General features: G+C 45.0%; 1 protein-coding gene across 4 annotated transcripts in view; it reads left to right on the plus strand.

The window, feature by feature from the left end:
- Window positions 1-12,316, plus strand: part of ENTREP2 (endosomal transmembrane epsin interactor 2) — a 414,039-nt gene that overhangs the window by 198,251 nt on the left and 203,472 nt on the right. The gene's annotated exons all lie outside the window — the stretch shown is intronic.

The following is a 12,316-nucleotide window of genomic DNA, read 5'->3' on the forward strand; positions in this document are numbered from 1 at the left end:
AAGCATCCTCAACAGGAGGCTGTCCAGCTGCCTAGTCTTGAATGCCTCCAGGGTTGGAGAGCCCACCATCTCCCTAGGTCATAGGAAGTTTTTCCTGAGGTTCAGTTGAAATCTGGCTTCCTATAATGTGAGCCCATTATTCTGTGTCCTGCACTCTGGGACGATCGAGAAGAGACCCCGGCCCTCCTCTGTGCAGCAACCTTTCAAGTACTTAAAGAGTGCTATCGTATCTCCCCTCAGTTTCTCTCCTCATAGGGCTTTGTTTCCAGTCCCCTGATCTTCCTTGTTGCCCTTCTCTGAACCTGTTCTCTGCGTCCTTCTTAAAGTGCAGTATCCAGACAATTGGACACTGGCAGTTTTCCCTAATATACACATTTTTGCAAGGCAATTTTCCCTAATACAATACATATTAGTGTTTTTACTAATAATACACATTTTTATGTGTACTTCTACCACAGTATGTGCGTTTTTGTACACATTACTTGGCTGGAGAACTGCATTGCAAAATTTGGAAAAATGTGAATGTCGTAGGATGGAGGGGCTTCGGTTCGCTTGTTGTTTTGGAAGGTGCAAATTGAGGAGGTCACCTTAAATGTCAGCTGAATTTAATTTCTTCCCACCCCTACTGGAAAAGCCTTCATTCCTCTATCAGCCCAAGCTATTGGAGAGCCAGTGTTGACTACTGGGCTAGATGGACCAATCCTCTGGCAAAGTATAATGTAAAATCCCTTCTTATTTTCTATATTGTTGTTGTTGTTATTCACTCATTTATTTCAGCTGGCCTATATCTACTTATGTTTGACCTCCTCTGGTGTTTAGCTTATTTTTAGTTAGATTTTTATCTTGCTGCGGGGTGGGGGGAATTTCAATTAGACTGCAAGCCTGTTAAACACGTTCTGTTTGTGCATGCATTTTGTACAGCATCTGGCTCTTGTTATTTATTTTTATTTTATTTTTACTTTTATTTTGTTATTTGATAGTTTTATATCCCACCTGTCCTCCAAACTGGAGCACAGGGTAGCTTATGGCAATGATAATAAAACGTAATTATCATAATAAAACATTTTAAAACCAACAGATCAAATAATTATGGCCTTTGCACAGTGCCTAGTTCTGTAGGTGCTTTGCAGATGATATTATCTTAGAACTTAAATTCTCAGTGGACTTACTCACAAGGAGTAGTCCTGAGGGAGAGACTGCAATATGGCAATTAAAGTAGGTATACTATGATGGAGGTGATCAGATGGCATGGGGTCCAGGAATGGATGCCAGGGCATTTGGGGGAGGATGGTTGTCATGACAAGGAGAAGAGGTGGGATGAGCTGAGTGGCTGTTTACCAGGGACTTTGGTAAGCTGAGGCTAGTGAGTTGGGGTGGGGACTATGGGTGCCTGGGGGGTGGCAAGAGGACAAGGGGGTTGGCGGGAGGTGAGTGAGCAAAGCAAGGATGACAGGTGGGGGAGTGAGTGAGTGTCAGGGGCAGCATCAAGGATGAGTGAGAGGAGAGGCAACTGAGCATTGGGAGAAGGCTGGCATCAGGGAGAGCGGGCAGGCATCGGGGGGAGCAGGCGGCAGTGACAATACAAGAGGCAGGTAAGCTGTTGAGGCAGGGCAGTAGCCTGGCCAGGCGGTAGGCCAGTGAGTGGCCTAAACTGTGGCAAGAGCCTGGGAGGCCTTTTGGGAGTTGCCTGGGAGGTGGGGGAAGGATGTTTGGGGAGTTGTGTGTGTGTGTTTTGGAGTCCCTCTGTGTGTGTGTGCTCTGTGTGTGGCAGTCCATTGTGTGTGTATATATGTATGTATGTGGGGTTGGTGCACAAAGTATGCAGGGGCGAAGCCCATAGTTTTTCCAAAAAGTTACAATAAAATGTAAAAGATAGCTGGTTTGCCTTTCATTAAAGCCCCTTGGCAAAGCACGGGAAAGAAAAAGTATGCTTTCTGCTACAATCTTATTTAATTACTTGCAAACCCTTAAATGCAGTTTCCAGTTAATGAATGGTCTTTGGAGCTGGCCAAAAAGCACAGTGTTCTTGTTGAAAAAGTTGAGGTGCTGCCTCTTGAGGGGAGGAATCCCTCCATTTTTAATTTCCTTTATTTTGGGCATTAAAGTGATCTTAACTTTATAACTTAACTCTGCTCTTAATGGATTTTTGTTTTGTTTGGCACTTAGATGCATTGTGGACAAAGTTCTGGGCAAAACTAGGCATAACTATAACCATGTAGCAGTTGCATGTGTGCATTTTTTGAGGGGAGGGGAAATAATCCAGATCAGGACTGTGGTGGTGGGTTTTTAACCCTTTGTTCCACCAATGGGGACTCTCCTCCTGGAGCAAAGAGCAGGGTCAGGGGGTCAGGGAGAGAATCCATATTGGGATGGGGAGTACAGAGCGCCTGGGGCCAGCAAAGACGCCTATGTTGCTCTCTTTTTGTTTCTGTTTTTTGAAACAGACTTTTGAGACCTGATAATGGCAAATATTTTTTGTAATTTTCCTTAACCGAAGGGTCACTCCCATGCCCATGAAGTAATTCAATATAATATAATGTAGAAAATAAAGAAATATTCACTATGCAAATGTTATTATATATTTATTTACTGTTTAATGCTAAAAAAGATTTCTAAGTAGTTTACAAATTTAGAAACCCATTGCACAAATATTTAAAAGAAATTCATAATTAAAGCACACAATAAAACCCTATTAAAACATCAACAACTAAACATTCATAATTAAAGTATGCAATAAAGCAATCCCACTAAAACACCACAGGAATTAAAGCAGAAGACTCAGGTCAAATGTGTCTTCAAAAGCCAGCAGAATGCCAATATAGATCTGGCCTCTTACATTTCAGCAAGGAGTGCACGCTGCTGTTGCTGCTGCTGCAATAACTACTTCTATATTCTGAGCAAGCCATTTGCATTATTTTCAGCGGTGGTCCAGCTTGTCCGTGTGTACCTTTTCATGTCTGAAACTTCCTCTTTCCATTGAAGTGAGTGAAGAAACTTTTACACACCCAGCTGTGGTATACAGCTGCTGGATCAGCAGCTATGTTTGGGTTGCCTCTCTCTCTCTCTCTCTCTCTCTCTCTCTCTCTTTCTCTCTTAACAGGATCAGGAGCAGATACATCAGAATACCAGTTGCTGGGGAGCTATTGCCCTGCTTGATGCTCCCAGAGGCATCTAACTTGCCGCTGTTGGAAGCAGAGGCAATACTATACTGGTCTTTGGTTTTATCCTGCAGGTTATTCCTTGAACTCCCCCTGGGCTGATTAGGGTTGCCAGGTCAGAAGTATTCCCAAACCCTGAGATTTCACGGGCGGGCCCTAGTGATATCATGGGGAGGTCTTAAAGATGTCATTGGGGTGGGCCCCAGTTATATCATAGGGATGGGCCCTAGTGATATCATAGGGGCAGGCCCTAGTGATGTCATAAGCATGATACATTAAGCATCAACCACAGTTGCTTGAAGCATATCACTCAAACAAACAAAAATTATCTGATTGGAAATTAAGATAGAAATCTTAGCTAAATGAAGGTGTTTCCAGGTCCAGCTGAAGTGACAGGATCATTCCTTCATACCTGCTTAGAGAGCCAGGGTAAGGAACATTTCAGGATGTGCGTAGAATCCCTGATGGACTATTCTTTGTAGGTGGTGGGCTGTGTTTTCGCTTGGTAGGACAGAAATTGCTTGCTCAGAGTGTTTGATCTTGCAGATTTGGCTGGCCACCCTCTTGTTGATCTGGCTAGAGCATGGATCTAATCTTTTTAGCTCACTCTTAATTGTAATTATCTTTTAAATGTCTTTTGATTACTTATTTTTAATTTGTTTTTTAAAAGTAAACTGCTTAGAGGTTTTGTCACAATCAAAGGGTATATAAATTTTGTTAAATAAATAAATGAAAGTCCACACAGGGTTCACACCGAGTCCTGTGGCCAGCAGGAGTCCTGGTGTTTTAATGTGTAGCAGGAAGGAGTGAGAGAAATGGGGCTTTCCCTATTGCAACAGCGTGATGGTTAGGAATATCATATGGCACCTGCAGGATCCCCCCCTTCCCCAATGTAGGCAGCTGCTGTGAGCACAGGAAAAGTAAGTTGAAAACCCTGCAGATCCCCTCTTGTGAGCCTTTCTTAGATTAAAAACCTGTTATAAGATAAATTTCTGTGAATCACATAAAGCTCAGCCTTTCTTTTTTAAACAGTCAAGATTTAGCAGGAGGTCCATTCTGCACAATACAAGAATCAGGCCTTTAGCATTTTGGCACCTACACTTTGGAATTCCCTCCCCTTAAATAGTAGACAGGTCTCTGTTGCCCTTTTGGTGCCTTCTGAAGACTTTCCTCTTCCAACAAGCCTTTATCCCAGTCTGTATCTGTATTGCATTTGTTTTTAAGATATGTGTAAGATGTCTTTATTGTTCTGTTACTTGTTCTTTGCTGCCCTTGACTCCTTTTGGGAAGAAGGGCAGGTTATAAATAAAATACATAAGATTTCTTTTTGGGCAAAAGAGAAATTAAATGCATCTGCATTTTTGTTCATATCCTCTTCACTCTTAGAAGAGCCGAGGTCTCTAATCAGCAAGTGCCAGATCATTTGGATAGAGGTCATGGTCCTGAGGATAGAACTGCATCCTCAAGGTGGATTGGAAAATGAATTTTCTGAAGCAGTTATGAGCACCGGCATGTTTTAATGCTAATTGCATTAACTTCTGACTTGCCCAGATTTTTTTGCTAACATGCATGAGAAATGTGCGTTTGGGTTTTGCAAAGAAAAAACTTTGAGGGCAGAGAAAAACCCTCGATGGAATTGTTAAAAGCCGTGGCAGAGGTTACTGTAGAGAGAATATGGTCCTCTCTACATGATGCTGAAAAAGAGAGCTAACAGATGAGGTGTGTGTGTCATCAGAGCATACAAGAGGATTCTGTTTGACTATAGCAGCCTTTGCCAACTGGTGCCTTCCAACTATTTTAGGCTATGATCTGATGGGAATTGTAGTCCAAAACAGCTGGAAGCTGGCAAACGTTCTACTACAGGAGCAGAGGCAAAATAGGAGTGGAGTGGAGGTGTGTATCTGCGTGTGTGTGAGAGAGAGAGAAAGGAGGGAGGGGAAGGATTGTTTTAATAAGTAAATTGATACCATGGGCAAATCTACATAGCAGGTCTTTTGTCTAGGAGGGCCTTTTATGGTCAGTTTTCATCTGTGTGGCTTGGCATGATACTTAAGAAGGCCTTTTTAGTTTAGTTTTTAGTTTAGAGAAAAGGTGAGTAAGAGGTGACATGGTAGAAGTCTATAGAATTATGCATAGCATGGAGAAAGTGGACAGATAAAGGTTTTTCTCCCTCTCTCATGACACTAGAACTCATGGACACGTGCTGGAAGATTCAGGACAGACAAAAGAAAGTACTTCTTCATGCAGCCCATGGTTAAACTATGGAATTTGCTCCCAAAGTAGGCAGTGATGGCCACCCACTTGGATGGCTTTCAAAGAGGATTAGACAATTGCATGGAGGAAAAGGTTACCAGTGGCTACTAGCCATTATGGCTATTCTCTGCCTCCATAGGGGGAAGCAGTGAGTTTCTAAAAACCAGTTTGCTGGAAACTGCAGGAGGGAAGACTGCTCTTGTACTCAGGTCCTGCTTGTGGGTATCTCATAGGCATCTGACTGGCCACTGTGAGAACAGGATGCTGGTCTAGATAGATCATTGGCCTGATCCAAGCAGGCTCTTCTTATGTTTTAGTCCTGCTGTTTTATGTTATTTTTGTTTACATTGACACTTCATTCTTGATTTTCCCAATTGCGATGTGTTTATTCCTTTTGAGTTTAAAAAGCTACATTGTAAGGGGTAAGTGTAAATAAATAAATGTGCATGTATATTGGTGTCCTCGACTGGATGGATGGCATGGTGTTGTCAGAAGAGAGAAGCGGCTGCTGAGTATCATTGGGAAGTGAGGTCAACATGATGTCGACATGCATATAATTGGCACAGCCCGCGGCAGTCCTCATGGGGGCTATTTGGCATGCAAATGAAAAAGAGCAGTCCAGCAAATGAGAAGTGTCTGTTTTGGATGTGTCTTTGACTAAGAAATGATAAGTAGTCAGCAATGTCACATTAAAGCAAGCAGAGGCTCCTGATATATGACAACTGGCGAAATCTGGAAGAGCAGCTGTACATCAAGGTAATCTACTCTTGGGCTCCTGAGATGACTTGAGCAAGGGCCATCCTCTCCCAAATCAGATTTTCACATGGCAGCAAAATGCAGTAGCAGTTCAGATTGCCGGGGGAAGGGCAGTTTTTGTATGCTTCCCCTCATGTAAGAAAAACCTCTTTGCACTCAAAAGCACAGTTCTCCTCCCCCTCTCCCTGCACTTCATCTTGAAGTGGTACTGTCCACATTACTGATCCTTTTCTGCTGCAGGTGTAGATACAACCTTATCCTGTATATGTCTATTCAGAAATGCCTATGCGGAATGCATCCCTTGGCCTGAAAAGGGTTTCTCATCCCTTGTGTATCTCATGCATGTGTGAATCAGGCCTTTGTTTCCATGAGGTTGGACAATGCCATACATTACATGGCAGCCGACATGGGTCTGCTGAGTGTCCACTCAGCAGGGCATTGCAGTGAATCCTGGCTCTCTGTTGGGTGTTTCCAAACATGCATTTGTCTCATCCATTTGTTGCCCTTGTAAGGTGTACATTTACACCGAAATGAAATCATCTCAGCTGTACACCTACAAATGCTGTGTGTGAAGCTGCTCTCTGGCCTCCAGACACATTTCTGTTTGGCTTTGTTCTCTGTTAGTTCCTGTTGTGCAATAATCAGTCATAAAATAAAATAAAGAGTTGCCACTCTGAGTAGAGCAACGAAAAAAGCAGTGCTAATTGATTGGTTTGCAACTGTGTGTATGTTCGTTTCCCCCTGACTGAGTTGCAAATATTGCATTGCTGATGGACTTGCATGTCTGCCTTGTGATTATTCTTTTCAAAACTCATTCTAATGTTTGACAAACCCTATAATCTCTTGACACAAAGGGCCATCTGCATGCTAATGTGTTTCATCGTCTCTGAGTTGCTCATACAGTAAATAAATATTCAAGCAGGTGGGCAATATTTTTCTTATTTTCCCTTCTTGTACTGTACAAATAGACAGGTTGAACATAGGTGGAGGCAGAGCTAAAACACTCACAGTAGAGGTCTTTTATGCTCATCACTTGCTTGTAGGCTTCCAAGCAGACATCTGTTTGGCACTTTGTACTTACTCATAGTGTGGGGAAAGTAGATAAAGTCTCTCCCCCCCACTTTTTATAATTCTAGAACTTGGGGCCATCCAGTGAAGCTGAATGTTAGAAGATTCAGGACAGACAAAAGAAAGGACGTCTTCACACAGTGCATGGTTAAACTATGGAACTCGCTCTCATAGGATGTAGTGATAGCTACTTGGGTGACTTTAAAAGAGGATCAGACAGATTCATAGTGGATATGGCTATCAATGGCTACTAGCCATTATGGCTAAGTTCTCCCTTCACTGTCAAGAGGCAGCAAGCCTTAGAATAGTTTGCTGAGGATCATGAGTAGTGAGAGTGCTGTTGTACTCGGGTCCTGCTTGTGGGCTTTGCAGACGTATGTGGTTGGGTGCTGTGAGAGACAGGATGCTGGGCTAGATACAGCAGGCTCTCCTTATTTTCTTCCGATAACCAAAGCCCCAGAAAGACCCACATCAGGCCTCCAGAGAGAGTCGTGCCTGCATCCCCGTATGTGGTGAGTTTACAGAGCTCCTCAAAACTCACTCTCTTGCTCTCTCCCAGAAACTGCAGCATATCCCCCGCCTGCCCAAAACACACACACAACCAGGTTACATCGTCCTTGGTTGGGGGATGGGGAAGGTCTGTTTTTGCCACATTCAGAAGACCTTTAAGAACCAGTCATTGACAGCACAGCCAAGAATCTTCTTGGCAAAGGATGTGTCTGGCCAGTGTCACAGACTTTTCAGGGAGTCTCCAGAAGTATTTCTGGCTCCATTAGCCCTCTCTTGTTCAAACCGCAATCTCACAACAAGAAGATAAAATAGATTAGTTTCTCTGGACAGAGGGGTCACTTATACCTCCCCATCCGCTGCCTGAGCTAGACCAAAATAGAAGTGGCTGCAGGTCATTTAATGTTGGATGTAGCTGTAGCACACTTCAGGCATCAGCCTGACCATGCGAGGGCAAAACGTGTGCAAGGGGTCAGGGACGTGCATTCCATCCATGCCCCAAAAACATCCTTTGCGTACTGGTCTGCCCCCTCCACTCCTGACTTGAAAGAACAGGATCGGAAAATTGCAAGGAAACACCAACCCGGTTTGGTTGCATAAATCTGCATCTAGTGGATGGGAGTTGCTCATGGAAATGCATTTCTGCATGTGTTGGAATTCACTGGGTTAGCTGCTGCTTTGCAAAGGATGGAAGGGGGCTTGCAAGTACGTTCAGCTGAAAGTGTTTACAGGCCTCCTCGAGATCAGGAGCCCTGCCTTTTCAGGTTTGAGCGGGCTCTGATGGGCCACCCCACTCTTCCACTTGTAATTCCTTGTCTCACTTTTTCCAAATATTACGTTTAGTGTACTTTAGGAAGGACAATAGCCAGTATCAAGACCAACACACATAGAAAGAAAGCACCAAACTACCTAAAAGGGGACTATAGTAAGGAATCTCCATGCTAAGCAAAGGAAGGACAAATTATGAAGGGCCCCTGCAGCCTAGTCAAGTGAGCTAAGGGTCACTTTAGTTGACAAACAGTGCAGTCCTGTAGATGTTTGTTCAGAAATAAAGCCAACTGTGTCCTGTGGGGTTTCCTTTTAAGGAAATGTACGTTGGATCACATATTTAGCCTTTGAGGGTTCAAATGCATGTTCCATGCAAAGGTTTCCTAAGAAAATCCAAACATGCTTCTTTCCTGTCAAGCAACTTTGAAAAAGGTGATTTAGAGTGGGAAATCAGCAGGGCGGAAAGTGTGCTTAATCCTTTCCCAGCCCAAACTAATTACTGCATTTAGGAGCTGGTGTGGGTACCTCCTGTTGTGTTCTGGTCTGACTGTGGAGAAAGGCTGTAGGCTGGGCTGCCAGGACCATGGATAGCTCCCAGTGAGCCCCTTGCTCCAACAAGAGTTGGGAGCAGGTGGAAGCCTTTTGAGCCTCTTCCTCCAGTCTATCTCCTCCTGGCTCCATCCCCTTGTAGAGAACTCCAGAGCCTTAAGGGGCCAGCCCTCTGGCCTGAAGATGGGCACTCCTCTGTCCCGTTGCTTCCCTCCTGGTGCACTTCCTGTGCCAACGGAATGATGGTGTTGTGGGAGGCATCTGGTTCTTCAGGCTCAGGGGAAAGTGCTCATGAGGGTCCAGGCTCTGGCCCTATAGCCGTGGTGGTCTCTCAGGTTCCTCTGAGAGTTCCCATCCACTAGCCTCAGGTGTAATGGTTTTCCTATGTTCAGCAATCAGCTGTGAGCTCTGACCCTGGGACAGCTCCTCATCTGATACCCCTGCAGTCTCCAGTTCCATCTCCAGATCACTGCTGGATACCGTGGTCATGACATCTCCAGTCTTTGAGTAGGAATGTCTAGGTGTCATGGCTCCTCAGGATCATTAGCAGTGTGAAGATCTCCTGGAGGGCCCAGCTCCTCTTGCTCCTCATCTGAGGAGACTCCAGGTTGGAGATCTGGGCAGAGATGATCCCTGATGCTAAGGTCCCATCTGCACTATGCATTTAAAGCACTATTATACCACTTTATACCACTTTATAGAATCCTGGGACCTGCGGTTTAAGGGTCCTGAGTCTTGTCAGGAGATCCCTGACAGAGCTACAATTCCCAGGATTCCCTGGGAAGAGGGTTTTTTTGTTAAACCACACTGAAAAATATAGTTTTGTGAGAAGAATAGAGGTCTCCTAACAACTCTCAGTACCCATCACAAGCTACACTTCCCAGGATGCTTCAATTACATTAATATTAATTATTATTAATATTAATATTGACATGAGCTTATGGGAAGCATCAGACTGGCATGGGGGTATTTTCAATTTAGCATTGTGGAATGTGAAAAACCCATGCTGCCTATAGTATACAGCCACTCTGGCTATATAATAAAACATACAGAAGTTAATTAAAATGTATTTAAACTAACTATTTATTTATTTATTTATTTTATTAAATTTCTATACCGCCCCATAGCCAAAGCTCTCTGGGCGGTGTACAAACTAAAACTTCCATCTACAATTAAAGCACATATTTAAACAATTTTAAAACTACATCCAAATTTCAAAACTGTAAACATTTTAAGACAGACAAAAACACATATTAAAATACTAAAATACTAAAATGCCTGGGAAAAGAGGAAAGTTTTAACCTGGCGCCGAAAGTATAGTAATGTTGGCGCCAGGCGTGCCTTGTCAGGAAGATCATTCCACAATTCGGGGGCCACCACTGAGAAGGCTCTCTTTCTTGTTGTCATCCTCCGAGCCTCCCTCTGAGGAGGCACCCGGAGGAGGGCCTTCGATGTTGAGTGCAGTGTACGGGTAGGTTCATATCGGGAGAGGCGTTCCATCAGGTAGTGTGGTCCCAAGGCGTGTAAGGCTTTATAGGTTAAAACCAGCACTTTGAATCGAGCCCGGAAACATATAGGCAGCCAATGCAAGCGGGCCAGAATCGGTGTTATGTGTTCGGACCGCCTTGTCTGTGTCAATAGTCTGGCCGCTGCATTTTGCACGAGCTGCAATTTCCGAACCGTCTTCAAAGGCAGCCCCACGTAGAGCGCATTGCAGTAATCTAATTTGGAGGTTACCAGAGCATGGACAACTGCAGCGAGATTTTCCCTGTCCAGATAGGGGCGCAGCTGGGCCACCAACCGAAGTTGATAGAAAGCATTCCGGGCCACCGAGGCTACCTGAGCCTCAAGTGACAGGGATGAATCAAGAACAACTCCCAGGCTGCGAACCTGCTCCTTCAGGGGGAGTGCGACCCCATCCAGAACAGGTTGAACATCCACCATCCGGTCAGAAGAACCTCCTACTAGCAGCATCTCAGTCTTGTCTGGATTAAGCCTCAGTTTATTAGCTCTCATCCAGTCCATTGTCGCAGCCAGGCAACGGTTCAGCACATTGACAGCCTCACCTGAAGAAGATGAAGAGGAGAAATAGAGCTGCGTGTCATCAGCATACTGATGGCAACGCACTCCAAAGCTCCTGATGACCGTACCCAACGGCTTCATGTAGATGTTAAAAAGCATGGGGGACAGAACTGACCCCTGCGGCACTCCATACTGGAGAACCCAGGGTGCCGAACAATGTTCCCGAAGCACTACCTTCTGGAGGCGACCCGCCAAGTAGGAGCAGAACCACCACCAAGCAGTGCCTCCTACTCCCAGATCAGCGAGTCTCCCCAGAAGGATACCATGGTCGATGGTATCAAAAGCCGCTGAGAGGTCAAGGAGAATCAACAGAGTCACACTCCCCCTGTCTTTCTCCCGACAAAGGTCATCATACAGGGCGACCAAGGCTGTCTCCGTGCCAAAACCAGGCCTGAAACCCGACTGAAATGGATCCAGATAATCGGTCTCATCCAAGAGTGTCTGGAGCTGGCTAGCAACCACTCATTCCAGAACCTTGCCCAGGAATGGGACATTTGCCACCGGTCTATAGTTATTAAAATCTTCTGGCTCTAGGGAAGATTTTTTCAGAAGTGGTCTCACTACCGCCTCTTTTAGGCAGCCAGGGACCACTCCCTCTCGCAGTGAGGCATTAATCACCTCCCTGGCCCAACCGGCTGTTCCATCCCTGCTAGCTTTTATTAGCCATGAGGGGCAAGGGTCCAGAGCAGAAGTGGTCGCGCGCACCTGTCCAAGCACCTTGTCAATGTCCTCGAGCTGCACCAACTGAAACTCATCCAAACAATCAGGACAAGGCTGTGCTCTGGATACCTCCTGTATTCAACAGCAATAACATTGGAGTCCAAGTCCTGGCGGATGCAAATGATCTTTTTCTGGAAGTGCTTAGCAAATTCGTTACAGTGGGCCTCAGACGGTTCTACCGTGTCCCTATAAAATTAAAACCAATTAAAACAAAGGAATAAAAAGATACAAATCAGTAAAAACAACACCCTGTTTAATATCCCTGGCAGTCAGTTCTCAGAAGACTGTCAGAACAGAAAAGTCTTCACCTGCTAACGGAAGGGCAGCAGGGAGGGAGCCAGCTGAACCTCCCTAAGAAGGGAGTTCTAGAGCTTGGGGGCAGCCACCAAGAAAGCTCTTTCCCATGTTCCCCTCAGGAGTTCCTGTGAGGGTGGCGGGACCAATAGAAGGGCCTC

This window comes from Rhineura floridana, chromosome 14 (genome assembly GCF_030035675.1).
Source record: "Rhineura floridana isolate rRhiFlo1 chromosome 14, rRhiFlo1.hap2, whole genome shotgun sequence".
In the NCBI taxonomy this organism is placed as follows: domain Eukaryota; kingdom Metazoa; phylum Chordata; class Lepidosauria; order Squamata; family Rhineuridae; genus Rhineura; species Rhineura floridana.